The 20,456-nt window shown below is 42.8% G+C and overlaps 1 protein-coding gene across 9 annotated transcripts in view; it reads left to right on the top strand.

Annotated features, from left to right (window-relative positions):
* TNS1 (tensin 1) overlaps positions 1-20,456 on the top strand; it is a 322,456-nt gene that overhangs the window by 84,593 nt on the left and 217,407 nt on the right. The gene's annotated exons all lie outside the window — the stretch shown is intronic.

The following is a 20,456-nucleotide window of genomic DNA, read 5'->3' on the forward strand; positions in this document are numbered from 1 at the left end:
GCTTCCTTTGGCAAAACGTGTCTTTGATTGTGATTTCCAGGCTGAATGCACGGTCCCTGAGCATGGTATAGATTTCTGCATTATGTGGTGTAACGTTTAGGTTTGATGGCTTGGCTCAAACTAATGGTGCTTATATTGCTGTGTCACATACAATGATTTATAGCTGAGGTAATTACATAAGAACATTAAACTGTTAGGGGGAACGTGGGCTCAGTAATGGTAATTAAATAATGAGTTTTAAAGAAGCACACCTGGCTGGCTGCAATCAGTGGGGCAATCTGATTTACTGGCAAAGATTCTTAGCAGCGCTACGAAGGATGTTACAAGAGCTTGGTAACACTGTCTATGGACTAGATGAAGCTGTGGTTATAATAAAGTAAAGGTATATTATAATGCAGGTAATAATCAGTATCAGAGCATGGCAAATGGCTTAATGATTTATATGTTATTCATGAGCATGTGGCACAGGTGTGGTACAGTTGCTGCCATTGTGTACACGTTCCAGCCCTCCACCCTCCACACTAGACTTGTAACATCTACCTTTATATATATAAAAGTATATATGTATGTAAGCTGTCTGCCAGGTTCAATGTGACTGCTAATTGGATGGCCCTAACTCTTATCAATGAGAGTACCCACATTGTGAGCAACACATCTTTAGAAATAGAGGGTGAAACTTGCCAGGATGTAACCTCCAAGGGATAAATTTATCAAGCTGCAGGTTTGAAAAAGTGGAGACGTTGCCTGTAGCAACCAATCAGATTCTAGCTGTCATTTCATAGAAAGTACTAAATAGATGATAACTAGAATCTGATTGGTTGTTATAGGCAACATCTCCACTTTTTCAAACCTGCAGCTTGATATATTTACCCGACTCAAATTGTAATACATAGAAGCCTCAGAGGCGCATTAAGGCATCCTCAGACCTCCTGAAAGCTGTGGGAACTTTATGTAGGACAATGTATCCCTTAGGGCAGTGGATCGCAAACTTTCTCAGTTCGAGGCACTCTTAGGGTCTCCATAATTATTTCAAGGCACCCCTAAGCCAAAATAATAACCAAGTAGTCTCCCGCATTGCTAATCCAGCTTACACCGGCCCAGGGAGCCGTGGCGCAGAGTTTGGGAACCGCTGCCTTCGTGTAAATGATGAGGATATTAAGTCCATCACCATATTGATGTCACAGATATCCGAAGTGACTTCTGTAATAATAGCGAAAAGTGAGCTACTCCTTATAATACACAAGGTTTCCTAATGAGAATAGACAAGACCTCAGTACTCCCAGCACCAACTCAGCACAGTGGCCTAGTGGTTAGCACTTATGCCTCACAGCACTGGGGTCATGAGTTCGATTCCCGACCATGGCCTTATCTGTGTGGAGTTTGTATGTTCTCCCTGTGTTAGCGTGGGTTTCCTCCTGGTGCTCCGGTTTCCTCCCACAATCCAAAAAAAACATACTGGTAGGTTAATTGGCTGCTCTCCCTCTCTGTCTGTGTCTGTGTGTGAGTGTGTATCTATATTAGAAAATTTAGACTGTAAGCTCCACTGGGGCAGGGACTGATGTGAATGAGTTCTCTGTACAGTGCTGCGGAATTAGTGGCGCTATATAAATAATTGATGATGATGATGATAACGATATTATTTACGTGTTTATACATAGATTAGCGTCAGTATTACAGCTTCAGCTACTTCTTTATGCTGTAGATTCTATGATCAGAGATAAGCGCAGACCCTGCACATGGTGCTCTTCAATCATACAAAGTCAGTGTTGGCTGCAGAGCCTCATTCTAATTACCCAGAGGGGTGGCAGGGTGAGCTTGTTGGGGTGTTTGCAAAAGTTACTTTTAGTATAAATGGTCACTTTTCGCTGGCTGCCTTTACTCCACTTGGCTGCAATTATGGAATTATGTTTCTTCATCGAGAGTCAGAGCAAAGCAAAAAGAAAACAAATCTGCACCTTGGCAAAACCATATTGCGGGGTGTGGGGGGGAAGGGCAAATTTAAAATGAGCGGCCTGATTTTGGAGTGGGTGTGTCCTAGCCCAACTGTGATTTGCAGCGTATAAATAAAGCTGTCCTGTATTTGTGTGCTACAGACAAAAGCAGCCAGGATTTCGCTGCATGCAACGTAATAAATGCATTTGCCCCTTTTGTAGTACAACATGGTTTGTGCAGAAACAAATTTGCTCCTTTTTTTGTTTTTTGCTTTGCACCTCACCCTATGGGATGCCCAGAATGTAGGTTTTGTGGAAATGGAAATGCATTTGCAGGATTTTTTTTTGCAGATGGATTTTCATATTACTATTGAGGAAACAGTTGAGGCACAGTACCTAGCATTGTTTATGAATATGTTCCAGCCCCTATATGCACAATAAGACGTGCTGTTATACCTAGCACCTAGTAAATTACCTTATATATAACCTCACACTGAAGCTATGGTCACAGAAGAGCTGTCATGGATTATAGCTTGTCTACAGGTCTCCATTGCCAACCTCAGACTGTAAAAATGTCCCACGTACCTCTATCGTGCCCCCACCGTTCAGGTTTCAGCTCTATACGTTTAAGGCAGATAGACCCTGCTACATCTGAGACGTCTCTATCTGTCCCTCATTCCACCCCCCGTCTTATCCGTCTGTTACAGCTGTAGACAGGCTGTGACTCTCCGATTGGTGTAGAACTACAAGTCGCAGCATGCATTCCCTGCCAGTCTGGTTTAATATATACGTTGTAACAGAATTGGCCATAACTGGCTGCAAAATGTGTCTAGCTGGCTTCTAAATTTAAATCCTAACCGCTCTGCGTATTACTGTGGTTTGTGGTACTTGAGGCTGTGTATAATTAGCTGTATTTGATTTCCTCTTATTATTATCTGGTACCTTTTAAACACCAGCATTTCCCGCAGTGCTGCACAATAAAGGAAACATTGTAATAAACACAGTAGAGGTGTAAAGGATCCGGCAGTCTCAATGTAACAGGTACGTAAGGTGTGAGCAGGTAGGAGAAGATAACAGACAGTGTATCCTGGAATTAGGAGATGTAGGAGACTTGCTTCAATCTTTCCCCCCCTCCAGATTGTTACTTGAGGAAAAATCCTGGCTGGGGATAAGAGCGGGTGAAAGGAAAACATTCAGCGTATTGTACAATGAGTGGAATAAAATAGGAACCAAGAAGAACTACGGAAATAAGGGAGGAAGATATTAATAATGTGGCATTGATTGGATGATTATACAGCATTGATGTAGAACATAGGTAGGCGACCTGCAGATCTCTAGACATGGATAAGATACAAATCCCAGGATGAACTTGTAGTTTCCCAACATCTAAAGAGCCATCAGTTTCCTAATGTACAGTAGAGTAGTACAAATGTGTCCTAGGTCTTGCGTGCATGTGCCAATGTTGGGTACAGTAGAAGGGTAAGTAAACGTAAGTGCCCCTCTTTAGTCATTTCCATGTTACTTGCTCAGAGGATATCATCTGGACCAGCCGGTGGATCGCCTGTTGGATAAACCTCAATATAAGTCTACTAACTGGGGGCTCTACGTTGTCTTCCGCCGCTCCTCCCATCTCCCTGACAATGCCCATAGTGTGGTTTCATTGCTGATTGTGGGACTTTGTACTTGCGCTGATGCCTTCGGGCAAAAGGCCGAGAGAGACGTTTAATGTTTCATGTCCTCGCTTTGAAGACAATTTCATGGACTTTTGACAATAACGTACAATGTGGCACCTCCTCCTTTGATTTAAAGAAAAAAAAAAAAACGAGACAAGAAATGAATGAAGGGATTTCTAGAATAGGTAGTGAAATACAGTATATAGATGGTGTAAAACCCATACCTGCAAATATTTATAAGTGACAAAGATGGAATGTATGATATGGATGTGATAATTAGTTAGTGTTTAATGAAAACAAGTTCTGAATATGGGAGAATGTTTATTTAGCAGTAATTATTGGCGTTATCCTTTGTCCTGTTCCAAGAGCAGCAGTTCCCATGTAATACCCAGCAACCTACTACGGGTAACCCGCAGTGTCCTCACCCTTACGGGGTATATTTGTAATACACAATGGGTATCGAGACTGAACGACAAACTCGATCTCAGGGACCTTGTTCTGTCTACTGGTATCTTGCTACCACAGCTTGACAGGAGCAACGTCCACACACTTCCAAACAGTCCCCCAAGTCCCTGGTGCTAAGTCACTGATGTACTTGTCTCAGGTCTCGGGTACAAGGTACAATTCATATCATAGGACAGCATAGGACATAGGACAGCAAACACTCAATATAACAAGGGCATAATAAATCTTTATTGTAACATTACAAAGTGAACAATGTGCCCGAGGATCATTTTGACTCTATGAAGGATCTTTATCAAGGGCATTGTTCACTATGTCATGTTATAATAAAGATTTAATATACCTTTGTTATGTTGAATAGTTTTGAATAGTTTTTACATTCTGTGCCTGACTCAAATAGGTGCATTGCCAGGTTCTCTCATAGGAGCTGTATGTTCATATTAAGATGCTGCAGAAAGACTAACCGTTGTTTTGCACAAAGAAATTTTAACTTCTAAAGTAAGTTGGATGTATGAACTTCATTGCACATAGAGCTCAGTATAACACCACAACGTCTCCACATCTGTGTGATATGCTAATGGAGACCCTGCTCCTTCCACTATATAACTCTCAGTCTGTGGCTTCTTGCTGCCTCCATTCCCCTCTTCACATCATGTCACTGCCCCTGTCACATGCAGCCCTGTCCTCACTAACACATCACTCATCACCTGATATACTCAGTGCTGCTGGGGACCCTGCTCCTTCCACTATATAACTCTCAGTCTGTGGCTTCCTGCTGCCCCCATTTCACTCTTCACATCATGTCACTGCCCCTGTCACATGCAGCCCTGTCCTCACTAACACATCACTCATCACCTGATATACTCAGTGCTGCTGGGGACCCTGCTCCTTCCACTATATAACTCTCAGTCTGTGGCTTCCTGCTGCCTCCATTCCCCTCCTCACATCATGTCACTGTCCCTGTCACATGTAGCCCTGTCCTCACTGACACATCACTCATCTCCTGATATACTCCGTGCTGCAATAAGCAATCTGATCATCTAGGATGAGCACCTTCTACAAGCAGAACGTTCTATAATCACCGTTCAGGGGCAAGAAATTATGGCTGGGAACTGGCTCTTATTTAATGAAATCGCTATCTGTCCAAATGCGCTGTAACCCAAAGTAACGATTAGGCCAATTAGATTGCAATTTTTCCAGTGCAGTAATGAAAATAAAAGCAAACATCTGATTGGTTATTATGCGTTGCGCACATCCACACGCCAACCATTTGTTTCCATAAGTCTCCATCTGCCATTACTAAGCGCTAGCTGCGCTTCTTAGGTCTTTCTTGGTTACTGTGTTAGATTAGGTTGAGGTTGTTTTTTTTTTATACATTTTGTTTCACCTGATTGGCCACCCCTAGGGTTGTGTTTGAGATGGACCATCCCTGAAGGACATGATTAATGGACTTGTTCCACTGGACGCCTCCGGTCTTTCATTTCACTCTCAGGAGTCAAGTTGTGATATTTGCCGGGGTCAGGGTGGGCTGTCTGAGTGCTCTCTACAGACAGAATTGAGGACCCCCTCTCTTTATTACCCCTGTAGTCCTCAGGATTTCCTTTTGGTTTAGGGTGGAAGGTGAAAGGTCACCAAAGAGAGAAGATAATTGAGTGACTGATCAGCCCTGGGGCACTTTGTACCTCTCCACCGAGGTCACCCGACCACTGTCACTCTCTACGATGAGACTCCATCCAGCTGTGGCATCTTGTGCTCACTATTGTTCTAAGGAATGAAATAACAGGGATTGGTTTTCTGCCCGACCGCATCTGTCTCCAAAAGAAGAAACAGTCTTCAAAGTACGAACAGATGTCAGAAAGTGTCTGCAGTGGTGTCGCTGTGCTTGTTTGCTGCTGCTGTTAGTGACTATAGGAAACGTTCTCCTTTATTGAGTGGAATAAAGCACTGTTCCCAATTCTAAAGAGCGACGGGATATGCTGGCACTATATAAATATTACTTATAATAATACTTATTATATTAATCCACCCTTATTATTATTTATTATTTTATTTTTTTTGTTTTTTCTGAAATTTTATATTGACTTATATTGATCTGTCACTAGAAAACATGAGTCTGATGAACTTTCAGGGAATGAGTTCTGGGAGAGCACAATACCTTCCCCCCCGGATCTCATCCTGAGGCGTCCTGATGACACAATTGCATTATAATATACCTCCGAAAGTTGAATCAAAACACACACACACACTTGTCCTTCGGACTGGTCCCAACTACCCCATTAACAGATTCATTGATAGGCTTTGCAGAGTTTATGATATATCTTGAGCACCTTCTTAAAGCTCCGTAGACTATTTTTCCCCGACAACTTCCCAATCTGCACAGTTTACACAAAAATTGTATTTATTCTCTTTCTATACTTAAACAACCTATTGACTCCTTTTTTACTGTAGATTGTAAGCTTCTGGGCAGAGCCCTCTTACCTCTCTGTCTGTTGATGCCCAGTCTTGTTTTAATATTGTATTTATAACTAATTCTAAAGTGCTGCAGAATACTCTGGACCTATATACGCTAAGAAACCAGGGATAACTCAAAAAACCTCATTTACTTTGATTCCCTTAATTGTTGGACCTCTGCGGTTAATGAGAACTGTCTTCCTGCAGGTAATTCCTTAAATATTTTAGAGCTCAGAGCGTTATCACTTCAGGAAAACGAAGACTAACATCTATCATTTACCCCGCTCCTTCCTACAATTATTATGTTATTAAGGGTTTAGGTTCTGTGTGGTAATTGGCCCCATATATATTTATTACGTCCCATTGACCGGTTTGTGCTGTTACAGATCACCAGTCATTTAGTGAAAGGACAGTATTGTATTATTTAGTTCTGGATTGAAGATTAAATAGAGATAACATCTAAAGTATGTGCCAAGAATACACTACACACTATAGAAAGGCAGCATCATTAGCACTAACGTATAATGCCGTATATATATGCTGCAGAGGTGTATTTATGACATCACTCATTTTCTTTACATTAATTATCATTTCTTATCGTAGTGATAAGAAATGACTTAATGTATCTATTAAAATTCTTCAGCCGGGACAGAGGGTCTGATAAGTCTGTCCCAGCGAGTGGTATATAGTAAAGTGATCACTTAATCACTTACCTTCCACATTCTAACATGTCCTATTAACTGTGCCTCCTCAGAAAACAATTTGCGAAAGGGGGACAGAGGGACGGGGCACAGAGCCTGCCAGAGACGGATCAGAAGATTCTGTCCTAGAATGTTAGCTGTCAGGATCTATTGATAATAATGGAGACTGCATTAAGGTTTGGTAGTTTGTCTACTTTTAGGCACTGAAGTCCGGATACTGGAGAATTGCCTGCTCTCCCGAGAGTCCGGGAGACTGACCCGGATTTCGGGAGTCTCCCGGACATTCCGGGAGAGTTGGCAAATAAGTTTAATACAGGAGATACCTCTGATATCTCCTACACTAGGCTAAAGTTAAGTAAAAGTTATGTTACTTAATTTTGCCTAAACAATGCGTAAACAGACGTTTATACATGACTTAAAGCTTCGTAATTAGGACAGAGCAGTGACAAGCAACATGATACACTTCAGTAAGAGCCCTTTAACCTTCAAAAGGGTCAACATTACATCTATCTGTAATAACATATCGCAGGCACTTTAGACAAGTCTGCCAATAACTCAGGAAGGCACTGGGGCCGCAGGTGAAGGCTCGGAGGGCAGCCTGTTGTCCAGAGGCTGCAGCTTGAGACATCCACAATTGCATATTACTGTGCCATATTAACCAATGATAAAATAGACAGTAACCGGGGACTATAACTCAGCAGCTGTGAGATTTTATACATTAAGAATTATATCTATAGAATATCTATAGAATTTAAAACTTGTGTTGAAACATTTGAAATATGTTTTAATATACTAGCAATATTAATAAGGATATACGCTTTTGTACATAATATCCATATAAACAGAGATTTCTGATGTTGTCGCTTATAATCAGTGAGTTCTGACATCATCACTTCAGTGTTCATTAGGAAAACAAGTGTATTATAAGATATTATGCCTCCTCCCCCCCTCCCCACTGTAACTTATTACGGATATTAGAAGTCACCTCGGATCTCTGAGACCCATATCACAGTCCTGTGCTTTTATATGATTACAAAACTCGGTGACTTCTATATCCATATAACTTACAGTAGGGACGGCAGAATTACTTATATAAACATGAAAGCTGCAGAGATGACATCGCTGGGCTATGAGAACGTGGCCAATTGGAATCTTCCTCCACTTTAATTAAATTGAATGTAGCTTCATAATGAAAGTAAATGACATAGGTACAGCCATGATGCATTTTATTATATAGCTATGATGTCATTTATTATATAGCTATAATGCCTTGGTTCATTTACATGATCTCTGATACATTTAGCCGATGTGTCCGGTTTCCCGCAGCCTTATATTGCCGCCTCTGCTACAATCTTCTGTATTTCAGCAACTTGATAGTTGCCTGAAGCTGTAAGCACAGTATGGATATATTTAAACCTCGTGCTGCCTCTTCAATCCTTTATCGGTCAGGGTAATAGTGCGGATTCCTGATGGTTCCTCTGCAGTGCTCGTACGTATTACTACCTGAAAGCTGAACTTGCAGCTTGGAACGTTTCCATCCTCCATAGTAGACCAGTAATGGGGAGGGCAGCAACTTAATCACTTTGCACATTCTTGGTGGGGTTTGCAGTTACTCCCCAGCTCCAGTGACATCGGCTATTGTGTACCAGGTGCCTGTACGTTACATGTTGTTCTAGGTGCTGAGGATTGTTCTATATATGTAATGTGATCACGGGAAGATTTATGAAAACTATATTTCTGTGACTTTTATCACCCCCCCACCCCCGCCAGCTAATGCCTGTAAAATATATAGTCATATATATATGAATAGATTCATAAATTAAGAAGTTATTTCCATCAGAATAGAAGCTGCGGGGAAAAATGAAAATGGATCTGTTATTAACATTTGGCTATCAAATGCTATTTATGGGGCCTTTGGTTGGGGGTCTCTCACTATTACCAGACTATAGCTGTGCGCTGTCAAATGGGAGAGGAGAGAGCAGTCAGCTCTAGCTGGGAAAACACCAGTTTAACATATATATCATACTTGCCAACTCTCCCTGAATGTCAGGGAGACTCCCTGAAATAGGGGTGATCTCCCGCACTCCCTGAAGAGTCTGGCATTCTCCATGATGCTGAGCCAGTACAAGACGTGGTTGGCTTCGCCATCTGTGGCATGATGACACGGTTCAGAAATTGTGCTCTATGTCCATGTATTGATGCCTATGGAGGTGGCCATTCTCATGGAGACCAAGATTTAATCACAGACTGACAGGTAAGAAAACATGACTTCAGTAATGGAGACAGAAATGTAAAAGACACTTCAGTCTCTAGAGATTCATTAGCTGCTTTTCTTTAACGCATAGTTGCCTACTCTCCCGGAATGTCTGGGAGACCTCCCGGGAGATCAGGGCAACCTCCCGGTTCTCACCACCGCAATAGATAAGTGGCAAAGGTGGGGCTTAATGACGCAAATATTGTGTCATGTTAGCCCCCTGCTGTAATTGACCAAAATTGTGACAATTGTTTAGGGGGTGGGGCCAAAACGATGTGATTCATCAAGCCCCGCCCCTGCACGCCCACCTCCCCCGGGATCTCCTTGAAGCTAACGAGGAAAAGTTGGCAAGTATGACCAATACTGATTAGTTCCAAGTTAAGTATTTCTCTGAGTGAGAACATGTGAGGTAATTACCAGCCTGGCCAGTTACAGCAATTACCTACATGCCTTAGGCACATCTGAAAGCTACTTGGTCTGTTGGAGGTCATTGAGTAAACTCTACACCGGTCTGTGCTTTTATTTATTAAAATGTTCTTTGCTAAGCATAATGGATTTAAAGTGATCTTGTCACAACACAGAAAAATTCTGAAAGTATGGCTATTGCTGGTTCCACGACAAAATGGCGGACTCCACTGCGTGTTGGTGACGGTTCCACTTTAAGTTCAGTTATGTTTAATGGGTTGGTTCAGCCCACAAAATAGGCTAAAGTGAGATAAATGTGTATTATAGCGCAGTGGGGAGACAAGAATACAGGCAGACAAAGAACTATGATCTGTCCCTGCGATGACACAGACTCCGTGGCTGCTTTCTCAGTGTCGTCATTCTAACAAACGGTTGTTTTAAAGAAACAAAGTGGCAATCTGGATTTGTAATACGTGATGTGAAGACTTTGACCAGAGAGCCCTATAGCTGTCAAATAATAGATGAGTTTCTTCCTCTCCTCCGGACAGTTTATTGGACGGTCACCAAGTGAAACAGTTTTCTGTTATGAATTGGAAATTGGAGACTGTACCTGACTTCCTGACCAGAGAGCTGGTGTCTGCTTATTGAGTCAGGAAAACCTTTGTCTTAACGCAAAAGCCACCAAGATTCTTTTTCGCTGGCGTTTCCTCTGCCCAACCGCAATTTCTAAAACATTATAGCCTAGTTACCGACAGGCCCTACTTTCCAAGGTCAGTCCCTGTTTTAAATATTTGTCCTCATTTTTCAGTATACACGGAAGAATTCCACTTTTTCTGTATGTTAGCAATTTTTGTCATATTTTGTTATTCGCTGGATTTTATAAGTCAATATTTAGTGCAGAGTATTTTAAATGTAAAACAGTATATCATAATCAAAGTCCGTAAACATGACATGATGGGAATTGTGGTCTTCCAGGATCCATAAGGACAGAATCGTACAGGACATAGAAGTCAGCTGGAAATTGTTATGATTGCAGTACAACACGTATTATTATGCGCTATCATAGTATATATAACACATTATAATATGAGATATACAACCGGGGACTGCTGGGACCCAGGAACGTGCTTTAACTATTGCAGTTAGAGTTAGTGACAGAGGAGAGCTATGGACGCACACTTGTGTAACTCTGTATTCAGTGAGACACTTTACGGTTACTTTAAGTTGGGAAGTTTAAGGAGGGGAATATTGATATAGCCTAAAAAGCGCGCGCCACATATGGCCTCAGTGATCATTGGTTCCTAATTAATTGCTTCCGGCTGCAAATTTCTGTCTCCACAAGCAGAACATCTCGTGCTCCAGGAATAGCGGATAATGCAATGGAGGTCATAGGCAAACTGAGGGAGGGGGGGTTACTAGTGCCTGGAAACCCCCTCCAAGCCTGGTGCACTGTATAATTGAGGTGGCTGCACCCTGCTCCCGCATCACACAGCTCTGCTTGAAAAGGGAGAGCTGCGTGCACCTAACAGTAGTGCACGCAGCATTGCCCATGTATATTATGGGGATAGGAAGAGTTGGAGAGCAGCCAAGCACTGTCTAATATTATAGCCATGCCCCCATGCATGCTGGTCAGGCCCACTGGTGTCGTGGTGCGCCACTAACTCCGCAGCGCTATTCAGAGAACTCATTCACATCATTCCCTGCCCCCATTGGAGCTGGCAATCTAAATCCCCTAACGTACACACAGAGAGAGACTAAGGGCAATTTTTAATAGCAGCCAATTAACCTAACAGTATGTTTTTGGAGTGTGGGAGGAAACTGGAGCACCCAAAGGAAACCCACGCAAATACGGGGAGAACATGCAAACTCCTCAAAGATAAAGCCATAGTTGGGAATCAAACTCATGTCCCCAGTGCTGTAAGGCAGAAGTGCTACTCACTGAGCCACCGTGCTGGCCAATGTCATCATCCACGTTGCCTGCCCGCTTCATGATACAAATGACAATATCAAATATGAAAAGTATTGAAGTGTGCAGAGTACACTGTACATTGTACCTGTGTGTACACCTGCACAGTGTATATAATAAATGTGTACACCAATCACATAACCCTTCGTCCTTTGCTGCTCTCCTGGCAGCTGGTATTGATTGATTGGTTGTCTGGTCACATGACCTGACTGTAGCAGTGGTTAAGTGTCAGATCACACAAGTGAGGTGTGAGCTCTTCTCATGCCCCTTCCTCCGCGGTCAGAGACCCCCAGCGTTGTGTACACATGATGATCATTGTCTGGAGGCTTGTCATCCCACCCACCCACACTGAAAGGGCACCCCCTACCCACACAGAGTCAGACAGGAGCAGATAAGGGAATTCCATTATCATACTCTGCTCTGCTGTCAATGTGTCCGGCACTGTGTAGTGCACCACGAGAGATCATTACACGAGAGATCATTACAATGTTTAGCACAGACATAATGGACAAATGACATCAGTCTGTATAAAATACCTGTCACTGACCTTTATAGAATTATGGTCTAATGCTCTGATTGGTTGCAGGTTGGTCTAAACTTTGAAACGTTCTACAGGATAGTCTAGTCATTCTGTATTGTTTGGAGTGAAGCAGAAGAATGTCAGCTTATAGGGCTAGTCCCCTAACCCCATGACTGAAAAATGCCACGTATAGGCTTGTGGCAGTAGCAGCACAAATATTAGGGGTGCTCCAGTACCCACAGATCTGGCACCTATGTCTTATATAACAAGACTAGAAGGCAGATTTGTAACAATGTATTTAATGGGCTGTGTACTATAATGGCTGTTAAACCTTTTACTTGTTAATGTTGAAACAGTTGCAAAGCGAGCACTTGTCAGATAATATGTGTGTGTCTATATAGGTCCATTCATTTATATTATTTTTTTGGGCAGGCTTTGAGAATGTTGGTTGAACGCCTGGTGCCTGCACTTGTGTAGACAAACCCTGACAAATATTATTAATAGGATGTGGTGTTCTTGATGGTTCTAGGTGCTTATACTCCGACACTGTTGAGAAGAACAGACCAAAAAATAATAAGAGATACATTCTTTGTTATCGTTTCTCTTAAACGCTAATTAGGTAACTACTACTAATTCAGGGAAACGTACCTACCAGCTGGAGCCATTCCAGAGTTTGCGAAAACTTTGTCCGAATTAATTTGTGTTAAAATGATTCTCCACCTTTTGGAGACGGGGGTTACATCTAGCTAGTTCAGGCTCTCCAGGTATTTTGAAACTACAAATACCAGCATACCCTGCCAGCTATTGCTGACTAGCAGCTGGGAAAGCATGCTGGGGATTGTAGTCTCACAATACCCGGAGAGACCAAGGTTGTCCAGGCCTGTACTCTAGTACATCAGTGGCAGTAGAGTCCGGTACTTACTATAACAGTTGGCCCCACCGGTACCTACTATGACAGGCGGCCTCTATTGGGCCAACGCTGTTACTATAGCAATATATGAGACCCACAGGAGGGAGGGACCCCAATGCCCGTCAGCTCCTGATTGGAGAAATCATGCTGCCAATCAGGCACTGGCTGGCATTCCCTTCATTTTTGGATCTGGTCCAACTGATCTCTCCAGCCACAGAAGGTATTGGATTCTGCTGCTATGGGAAACATTGGGGCTTTGGTGATTCCTCCCCTTCCTCACTTAGTGGAAAATCCTTTTCATAACGGCTCTGACACCACTGATTTAATCCTCTCTAGGTAATATAACACCAGTATTAGGCTATTATCACTGTGTGTATTGGCTCAGGTTGGGGAGAGTACCCTAAGCAAAACGTACACTCCAACATCTGGTGTAGAGGGCAACGCTTGTGAGTTTCCATCGGCTTATTGTTCAGCTACTCTCCCCTCATACGTGAGTCATGTTTTCACTTGGGACACAGAACAAAGTATGACGACCGTTGCAGATTCTACTCAGTTTTCTAATTATAATCATTGCAGCAGTTGTTGTATTTTAAAGAGGCATCCAAGGAAAGTGGTGTAATTTCTTAAAGGCATTTCAGCGTTGTTGGCGTTGGCCTCCAGAGCGACAGTGACATCATCCGGTTGCGAGTCTTTATTTTCCCCGCACATTTACTGGTCTGGGGGAGATCACTGGGGATTTGGCTTTCCTGGGCCCCTTTCAAACATCTTGGATTATTTTACTTCACTGCCTAATTTAATTTGCTGGTTCACAGGTTGCTTCCTTGCACGTGACCGTTCTCATTAAACCCTGCAAGGCGGTGGAAGGAGTCTCCTCTCTTCCTAGGTTGTAGAAGGGCTGTGAAATACAGCCTGAGTCGAGAAGTCATACACATTAGGGTTAATGAGCTTCCTTAGCCAGCTGCAGCCAGCGGGGCCCCATTAAACCTCTAGGTGTGCGGAGATGTCAGGTGACACTTTTACTGAGCAGCGTCCTGTTAATTCACTGAGCAAACTCTGCAGCATTGGAAGGTTGGACGGTATGTGCATGAGGCCGAGGTTACGGAGGAGATTCTCTGGAGCTCAGGTCCACAGCTGTCATCTGTTAGAAGACCCCGACATTTCCTATTTACCCATTTAAAGAGGGCGGAAGTGAGATATCTTTATCCTCATGTCTTTACTTTTAACTATCATTATCCCTGCTTTTGGCTCAGTCAGAATAGGCTTCTCCAGTTTCTTACTTCCCACATATTCAAAGAAGAGTCATTTCTGTGGCTCTATAGTGTACGGTGTAACTAATTGTGCTGGTATCTGTGGTGCTTCATCCGGGATTTCAAAATCTTTCAAATACTTTTTGTATCACCTTTAAGAACATTGGAAGGGGCTGATTAGTAAACCTGTCGCTCTACTCCATGACTCTATATTTCTTTTCTTGTATTTGTATAATGCAAATATGAATGGTTTCTATGATGGTGGTAGTATGTCTGCAAAGCTTACCGTTTAGTACAGTTCCACTGTTTGTTTCCTCTTCTCCAGAATCCCTTTATCTCATCCCAGAGTTCTCCTGTCCCCTGGGGAGAGTGGTACTTATGTAATCCAAAACCCCGAGATCCGACAACGCAACAATGACGTTTTGCCTCGATTCAGATCCGAGGATGCGTGAAAGTACCGAGCTGGCTGGGCTCAGTACTCGGATCTGCTATGTCGGGCCTGAGCATCTCCAAATTTAACCATTGTTACAGCATGAGGTAAATTTCCCAGAGTCCTTTGTAGCATTTCATTGGCCTCACCAGAGATCAGGTACTTTTTAAATAAAACTATTTCTGGAACCAGGTTTTATTGCACCTAGCAGCGGTTCCTGTGTTCACACCATCCTCAGAGTTTATACATCATAGACCCAACAAGAATCCCGAGCTTCAAAGTTCTCCCAACCACTATTACTTGGCATGTTATCAGAGAGATTCTCAGTACGTGGCCGCGCTCCTCTGCAATGCCATGTATCCGTTGACCTTTCATGATTAAGAGCTTTTATACAGACAAATTCACATCTCTCGCTTCCATGAGCTGAATGGCTGCAGTCACTCCAGTTTATTTCACCATATAGTGAGACAGATGGGTGGAGAACAGATCTCTCCAGTGATAATACCACAATCTGCCAGTATGAGTGGACTGACTCCGCACCAAGAACAGGCTCCGCAGCGAGATCCGGATGTTGTCCCTTTAACAGTTGTAGTTCCCATGACTCTGGACAGCGATACGCAGCCAACAAGTATATAATCTGATGGACAATAACTTTCTTATGTTTATTTTATTTTTTTCACCTTTATTTTCTATTGTATGTCATTTATGAATATTATGGATAAACAATTTTTTATTGCATTATAATACAAATCATTAATAAACATACACTGGAACATGGCCAGGGGTATTTTTACAAGTTAGTTTAACCCAATTATGTATACTTTGTTATGTATATAAAAGTAGATTTCATTTTTGATACCTTATTTAATTTGCTATTTTTAACAATAGGAACACGTCTCAGGTCTTCCCTTTCAGGAGCAATGAGATGGGTGGGGGGAGCAGTTACAAAGTACCGGGGCCCGGATCTGCAGTGTAGTAGGCATATCTCCCAACAGTCCTGATTTCAGTGGGACAGTCCTGATTTTAGGGCTCTGTTTGCTCTGCAGGTGAGAATGTTGGGGGAAGAGAGGCATATGATGGAAAGGCTAGCACTGTACAGCGCTAGGCAGCTCTCTGGGGGCGTAGCAAAGACCGCAACACCATGGCCACGCCCCTCTGTGACGTGGTCACGCTCGTTGACCGGTTGCTGGGGACAGAGATGTTGGGTGGTATGGTAGTAGGAGGAACCACCAACCTAGTGTGGCCACGCCCCCTTCCGTGGCCCCAAGCAGTTGCCTTACCGGGGCCTGAAATTCCTCTTGATGGCCCTGTTTCCTATAGCCAGCACTGATAAATTCAGTGGAACCTGGATCTAACATGACAGCCCCTGTTAGAACCCTCACCCCACAGGTCAGCACTGATAGATTCAGTGTAACCTGGATCTAACATTACAGCCCCTGTTAGAACCCTAACCCCACAGGTCAGCACTGATAGATTCAGTGGAACCTGGATCTAACATGACAGCCACTGTTAGAACCTTCACCCCACAGGTCAGCACTGATAGATTCAGGGGAACCTGGATCTAACATGACAGCCCCTGTTAAAACCTTCACCCCACAGGTCAGCCCTGATAGATTCAGTGGAACCTGGATCTAACATGACAGCCACTGTTAGAACCCTCACCCCACAGGTCAGCACTGATAGATTCAGTGGAACCTGGATCTAACATGACAGCCACTGTTAGTACCTTCACCCCACAGGTCAGCACTGATAGATTCAGGGGAACCTGGATCTAACATGACAGCCCCTGTTAGAACCCTCACCCCACAGGTCAGCACTGATAGATTCAGGGGAACCTGGATCTAACATGACAGCCCCTGTTAGAACCCTCACCCCACAGGTCACCACTGAGTGTAACCTGCAGCTCCCTGATTCCCACTAAGTTGTAGAAGTATGAAAAATGCAGACGCTATAAAGACATGCTGTGACATAGGCCCCTATCACTGCAGTAAAGCCTGAACGCAGCTTATAACCTAGATTGATGTCTTAAAATCCCCCTATGTTTTATAAACTGGTTTTGACAAGATTTATTATAGTAGAACTCCACTGTAGTCGCCCAGGTGTGGGCAGCATGCGGGTATCTGAAGAGCAGCGAGAGGAAGTTCAATGTGGTACTAAGGTCCACACTGGGATTTGGAATAGAGAAGTAAAGGAGCTTTCAGCGCCTGATGTTTGTGGACACATTCAGCTGATAATTGCGTAGAAGTATCAAGAGCCTGATTGGTTTTGTAACTTTTCAGTTAGCAGAGGAAAGAATTATCAGCAGAAATATTATAATATCCTGGATGACACCTCAAACCCAGAGGGTGGTCGGGGGGACCTCATTTGTCGCCATCTTATGAGTAAACAAATGCTCCGAATTTCCCTGATTGGTCAACGTTCATTACAGGCTTGTTCATAGCTATCCGCGTTTACTGCTTTTCATATATTAACAAACTCTTGAAGAGCGCATTAAAAATAGGTTAATTAAGAGTCAATTTTGCCATCCCCACTATTGCGTTCTAACATTTTAGCTGCGTCTAACATGCCCTAATTTTCGTGAGTCAATGCACACTGACAGCACAGTAGATGGTATTGGTAAAAATGCATCACCATGTGGTCTTGTGCATTGTTTTAGAGAGCCGGTGATAATAGCTTTACCAGCTATCTCATCATTATTCAGTTAATATTCACTGTCCCTGTGAAGTTGAACATGAGTCATTGTGCAGTAATTGCTTTTACATTACATCCCATAATCCCGACCATAATTGCCAAGTAACTTGTGTTGATCATTTTGTTCCTGAAAGTTCCATGGATGAGATTGAAATCCAACCCAGGCTGTTGTGTTTTACTGTTCTGTATACTACTATCTCCCTGTATATTATACATAATCCAGCTGTATTGCTTCTATGGAGTCTGTTGTGATCACTCTGACGTGAAGGGGGAAATGTTCCAGGATTTTTGTAGAATTATTCCTGTTGGATGAGCTGCAGTTTCTGTATAGTCTGATGAATCCAACAATATGATCTCAGAATCCTACTGGCGTCCCTGGTGAATGAGGGAAGGGTCAGGGGTCTGTAATACAGTATCTGTGTATACAGGGGGTAGATGTATCAAACATTCTAAAAAGGACAAGTGGAGGTGTTGCCCATAGCAACCAGATTCTAGCTATCATTTATCAAGTACATTCTAGAACATGATAGCCTGAGAGTCTGATTGGTTGTTATGGGCAACACCTCTACTTTTTAGTCTTTTAAAAATAAAAATATTAATATAATATTAATTTTAACGTGAACTGCAAGCGTGAAATCTGAATGGCGGACCTTGAATGCATATGGCGCTCATATTTTAAAAATTGGAAAGTTCAAATCAGAATCGAATCATAAATGTACCACTAGCACATCCAAACCGGTTACATTTGAGCAAATTTGGAACCGGTTCTAAATTTTTCAGACACCTCGACTCTCTTACCAGTTTTATTCAGTTTGATAAATTGAATATTATGCATTTCAGTTTGGTCCTATGCAGCAACAAGTATATTGTAAACCTGCCTTGGTGGTGGGGGTAATTGCTGTAAGTTATTGCCGCAGTAATAGTGTTTAGACACAGTAATGTCTTGTTATCCAGTGGGGTATAATTATATGGTGATTTCATTTGTACAGCTGTGTTTAATGAACACCTAAGTGAGAGGGAGATTTCCCCCTGCAGGAAGACTGCGGATAAACAGCTATTGACACATTTGGCAGCTGTAGTCCCACTATCCACAGGATAAAGAATGTTTCTTAATTGTTTGTCCTTATTTGGGTCGGCCCTATAGCAAAATATGCAGTTCCTAAAATTAATTTCTGGCTACATGGAATAAGACGTTGCATATCTGGGGAGACTGAATGGTTCTAGTGTTGCATTGAACGATATAGCCGGTGTTATTCTTAGACAGTTTTCTGAAACATCTCGCTCTCCAGCTGCTGTGGAATCGGCAGGGCCTGCTGGAACCTGCAGTTCCACAGCAGCTGGACAACCACTAAGTTGGCCTTTATATATGCATACAGGAAACATCCAATTGCAACAAACTCAAATGATTTTGCGTAGGTCCCATTTGCTCCAGTTCGCTTGGTGCATCAACTAAGCGCTGACTCCCTGGGCCTGATTCCTCAATCCATCCATACTGAGCACAACGTGCATTTGTTTTAAAACGCATGTAAATCGGCTCTGCGCACTCCCGAATTCTACAAGGAGCAGATCTAAATAAAGCACGGTGGCTCAGTGATTAACACTTCTGCCTCACAGCACTGGAGTCAATTCCCAACCATGGCCTTATCTGTGTGGAGTTTGTATGTTCTCCCCGTGTTTGCGTGGGTTTCCTCCAGGTGCTCAGGTTTCCTCCCACACTCCAAAAACATACTGGTAGGTTAATTGGCTGCTATTAAATTGCCCTTAGTCTCTCTCGGTCTGTGTGTGTGTGTGTTAGGGAATTTAAACTGTAAGCTCCAATGGGGCAGGGACTGATGTGAATGAATTTTCTGTACAGCGCTGCGGAATTAGTGGCGCTATATAAATAAATAAATGATGATGGTCCGGTTCTGAGTATGCGCAGATGAATTTTGCTTACGATACGCACAGAATCGGGCCCATTTTCATATTAAACAAAGAAAGGAAGTAACTAAGGGATTAAAGAGGGTTCGTTACATTTATGAGTCACTCAGGAGTTTGCAGAATAAATGTTATGGGTAGTACTGAAGAGTGTAACAGTAACATGATTGGTTATTGTGTCGCCGAGAAGCCCCTCCCCCTCTCACCCATTTACACTACCAGTGGCGCTGGTTGGTGGGCGTCCTACAGAACTGACACCATGATGTAGCAATTCCACTTTGGGCATTACATGGTTTCCTAGTAGGCTCCTCCGGGTAGCCAGGCGCCTCAGGTTAGTTACATAGAACTGCAGCTATAGTAACGTGACATTAAACTGATAGATACTTTTCACATTTCCTGCCAGTGGGGGATGGGTTTAATTCACACCTCCAGTATAACACACCTGCCAAGATTGGGGGACCGTTTGTTACATGAACATTCAGCTTATGGATTCCCTAGAAACTAGTGACATCTTGGAGACGTGAGCCAGTTAGCTGCATTCTTGTAAGCATTAGCCCTGCCCACAAAATGGCTGCCTCCACTTTGTATAGACCAATGGGTACGTTTTAAACTATATTTTTTTTTTTATCTTGCTGTTAACTTTTTTTTTAAAGTTTAAACGAAAACTTGGCTCCGTTCTGGGTATTTCTTGGTAAAAGTAATTTTATTCTCCAGAGGTATCAAAATGTAGGATCTAGTTTTAATTCCAACTATTTAAAAGCCACTGGAGCTGAAGGTCAGAACTAAATGTTCTTTATATCAGCTAAATCATTTGTGTTTTCTACATCAAAAGAACTAAATTTCCACACACTGTTTAGACATAGTGACGGGCTGCACAGTTTCCCTTTGTCTTAGAGGG

Source organism: Mixophyes fleayi, chromosome 7 (assembly GCF_038048845.1).
Source record: "Mixophyes fleayi isolate aMixFle1 chromosome 7, aMixFle1.hap1, whole genome shotgun sequence".
Lineage (NCBI taxonomy): Eukaryota > Metazoa > Chordata > Amphibia > Anura > Limnodynastidae > Mixophyes > Mixophyes fleayi.